This window comes from Pagrus major, chromosome 9, assembly GCF_040436345.1.
Source record: "Pagrus major chromosome 9, Pma_NU_1.0".
Taxonomy (NCBI): domain Eukaryota; kingdom Metazoa; phylum Chordata; class Actinopteri; order Spariformes; family Sparidae; genus Pagrus; species Pagrus major.
This window is the reverse complement of record NC_133223.1, coordinates 3,941,069-3,944,589: the sequence shown is the minus strand read 5'-3', so window position 1 is coordinate 3,944,589 and position 3,521 is coordinate 3,941,069. Positions and strand designations below refer to the sequence as shown.

The 3,521-nt window shown below is 42.3% G+C and overlaps 1 long non-coding RNA gene across 1 annotated transcript; it reads left to right on the top strand.

The window, feature by feature from the left end:
- Window positions 1-1,447: 1,447 nt before the first annotated feature.
- LOC141002654 (uncharacterized) lies at window positions 1,448-2,887 on the top strand. The gene is made up of 2 exons (XR_012179640.1): window positions 1,448-1,859; window positions 2,093-2,887. It is a non-coding gene; the product is annotated as an uncharacterized lncRNA (long non-coding RNA).
- Window positions 2,888-3,521: the final 634 nt, after the last annotated feature.

The window sequence follows — 3,521 nt, the reverse complement described above, 5'->3', positions numbered from 1 at the left end:
GTGTGTGTGTGTGTGTGTGTGTGTGTGTGTGTGTGTGTGTGTGTGTTTGCATGCATGTTTGTGCTGACGAATGTTGAGGCCCCCATTTACCTTGCTAATGACAATACAAGCACCTGACTGCGACTATGATTGACACAGTGGCAGACTTTACTCCACAGAAAGGGGGTCCCTTGCTTGAGGGCACCTCAGCAGTGGTAATGAGTGAGGGGCCTCCGGTTAAATTTCCTCACCCAGGTTTATCCCACAGGTCCAGGGATCAGGGATGGGATCACCATAGATGAAGAAATATTTATTTTTATATTTCGATTTTAGACCTCATGCTTGTACCAAATGGTTTACATTACATTGTTATTGAAAAAAATAAGAAACTTTTGGTCCAACTGAAGAATCACACAGCAAATGCACAAACATAATGAAGAGCACAGGGTTGCTGTATAGGAGGTTTGACATAGACAGGCTTTCTTTGCAAGCTTGCTTAACAAAACCTAAAATCCCAGTCAGAGATAGTCAGTATCACAATGGTGATTAGCAGCTTACTTTCTTGGTATTTGGTGCCATTTGACTCTTCTGCACAAATTTAACTGATCGTGATTGTGGTTTCCTGCTGGCCGGAGCATTTGCCACCTAACACACCTGCAGCACATTTGGGAGTAATCAGCCTCCCTACTTATACCCTGGTCTCCTCTCTGCTTGCTGCCAGATTATTATCGCCAGCTCTAGTTGGTACATGGTCAACCTAATGTTGTGTTCCCTCGTTGCTCAAGTGTTTGCCCTCAATCTAACTGCCTGTTTTTCTCCGCTTCATCAGTGTGTGAACTTCTCCTGGACCAGCTCCACAGTCAAATGCCACCCAACCTCCAGCACCTCTGCCACTCTGCACTCTCTGGATTTCCCTGAGCACACAACCTGCAGCACCATGACTCTCCTCTATCTCCTCACACAGAGCCACCTGCCTGAGTCAGAGCTCTTCACCTTCACCAGTCTATTGTTCATCGTGTTCAATAAATTACCATTTAATCCACTCGCTGTCTGGTGTCCGCTTTTGGGTCAACCTCTAAAACCATCTACAAGTCGTCACAGAATAATCTGGCCACTATGGACCCAGCAGACCCAGACAATCTCCACCAAGCCATCCACTCTCAAGGAATCCTTGTGGGAAGGCACAAACACATGCTCCAGGAGGTTATGTGATCCCTGCAAGGTGTTTGTTCCAGTGTCTCCCAGCTCAGCACACAACTCAACCAGCTGACCTCTCAATTTCCCTTATCCATCCCTTCCACGCCAGCATCTGTGTGTAGCCCTGTACAAAAATCATATAAGTTACAGAGCATAAAAAATAATTAACAGTATAATAATATGCTTTATTAAAAAAGTTCATAAATAAATAGAGTTCATAATAGTAAAAAAAACTGTTCAAACGTGTGCTGGTTAAAAGCATAAATATAATATGTACAGTTTAATAAATAAGACTATTTACAGTTTAAAGATAAATTCATATAACGGTCTTTAAGTTCATTAAATCTGTAAAATAACTGTGGTTCGAGATAAAAAGAGAGGAAGAAGCCGTGTTTATATGTGTAACCTAACCTGTTATTTGTCACCTGTCAATCATTTCATTCCTGTTTTACCTTTGGTGGTTAAAACTCACGAGCCAATCAGAGTAAAGTCACCGTGTAAGGGGCGGGACTAGTGCCGCAGGTTAGTGTGGGAAGTAGTGAGCACGCATGAGGAAAGAACCAGAAGCTATCGACCAGAGAGCTAAAGAGAGGAGGCATCGTGTTTTGTGGGAAGCATTAAGTTTTATCGTGGAGGTCGACTACTCGTGGTCCTGATATAAACCTCTGTGTGACCTGCAAGAGGTGAATATAATGTGTATGCCTGTATTTGTGCTATATCTAACTGTTATAGTGAACTGAGACTGAATGTGTAACGAGGTTAGCGACGTGCTAGCTAGCGATAGCATTTGGTGCTAATGTGCCTGCATATCGTAGCTTTTGCATTGTGATATTTCTGAAGCTAAAGCAAAGCTAATGCTAATTCGCCATGAGATAGTTTTTGATGTTGTGGCTCAATTCGGATAATATGCTTTAAGGAGACGGACGTTTGGAGAGAGAGACGGGTTTTCCAGCCGATGGCCCTGCTGTGTGTGTTCTTCTGCCCTGTTTCTGCGTTCGGCTGTGTCGTGCCGAGTCCTGCTGCTGTGTGTTTCCTTCGCTACGCCATTGCCCGCGAGTGTGTGTTTGGATCATCATTGCCACCGCCATTGCCATTATCATCGTGAGACTTTCATCCCCCATTCCCCTTCTACCCCTACTAACTAACCCTGGATTCGTGAGTACTAACATACACATGCACGTGCTTTTTATTTTGTGCTCAGCTTTGAGTGAAGCGGCCATTACAGTTTTTAGGCCCCACCGCACACAAGCTTCAATAAACAGGCCTGCAACGGGTTAAATCTCATTTAAGTGTTTCATATGAATGTGTTGGGCCCACAGGTACATGTCTGAGTTTTGTGTTTTCGTGAATTAAAGAGTACTGTTTGAAGGTAACTTAAAGATTCTGAAAAAGGGATTAGGCTAATATTTATTTTCAAGTATAAAAACAAAAGGTTTTCTTTTGAAAAGTAAAGGGTTTTGTTTGTAACAAAAGTATTTAAAAAGGTACTTAAGGTATTTTATTTTGAAGGTATCTAACAAAAGGGTTTATTTTAAGTTAAAGGAAAGTGTGAAACCAAAAGAAAGAAACTGAAGTCTATTTGAAAAAATCTCTTTATTCATACTGTGAATTGTGCTTTTATTTATTTTTCTTAGAATAGCCTACATTTGAATCTTATTTTATCTATCCCTGTCAATAAATACCTGTGAAAGGAATATTTTTTGCATTTAAAGTACAGTTGTGGTGGTCATTATTATTAAAGTAGAAAACATTATTAAAGGTACACATTCTAGAAGTAACATTAAAAAAAGTTGTATTTTCCTACAACGAGCCCAGGCCCAGTCTCATAGTATTAACCACTCTAGCTTTATTTTTAACTACATGGGACCTGGGTTACATGTGCATCACCCACCTGTGTCCAGCTCTGCTCAACCCACAAGCAAATTCAACTATACATCATTCCTTCACCTGCCTCACCTGTGATTCTTGGTCTCCCTTGGCTCAAACTCCATAACCCTCACATAGATTGGTCCTCTGCCTCCATCTCCAGCTGGAGTGTGTTCTGCCACTCTCACTAGCCCCATTCACACTTCCTTTTGAATCATGCGCTGATTCTCCGCATTGTCTTCTGTGTGAAAGTTTCAGATGCGGGGAGGGGGAACAGTTTCGCTGCGGCTCTGATGTGCCTCCGGAGGTAGTATCAGAGGCGAGCCGGCGTCTGTGTGAATGGATAAGCTGGAGGCACGGATCAGGGGTGTGTCGGTATGATGGTGTTCACAGTCTGACAACAAACTTTAACTCACCATGTGTTTGTCTCCTTCCACTATTGCGTTGTTGTAGTTACTGTCTTGAAAAAAAATTACCGC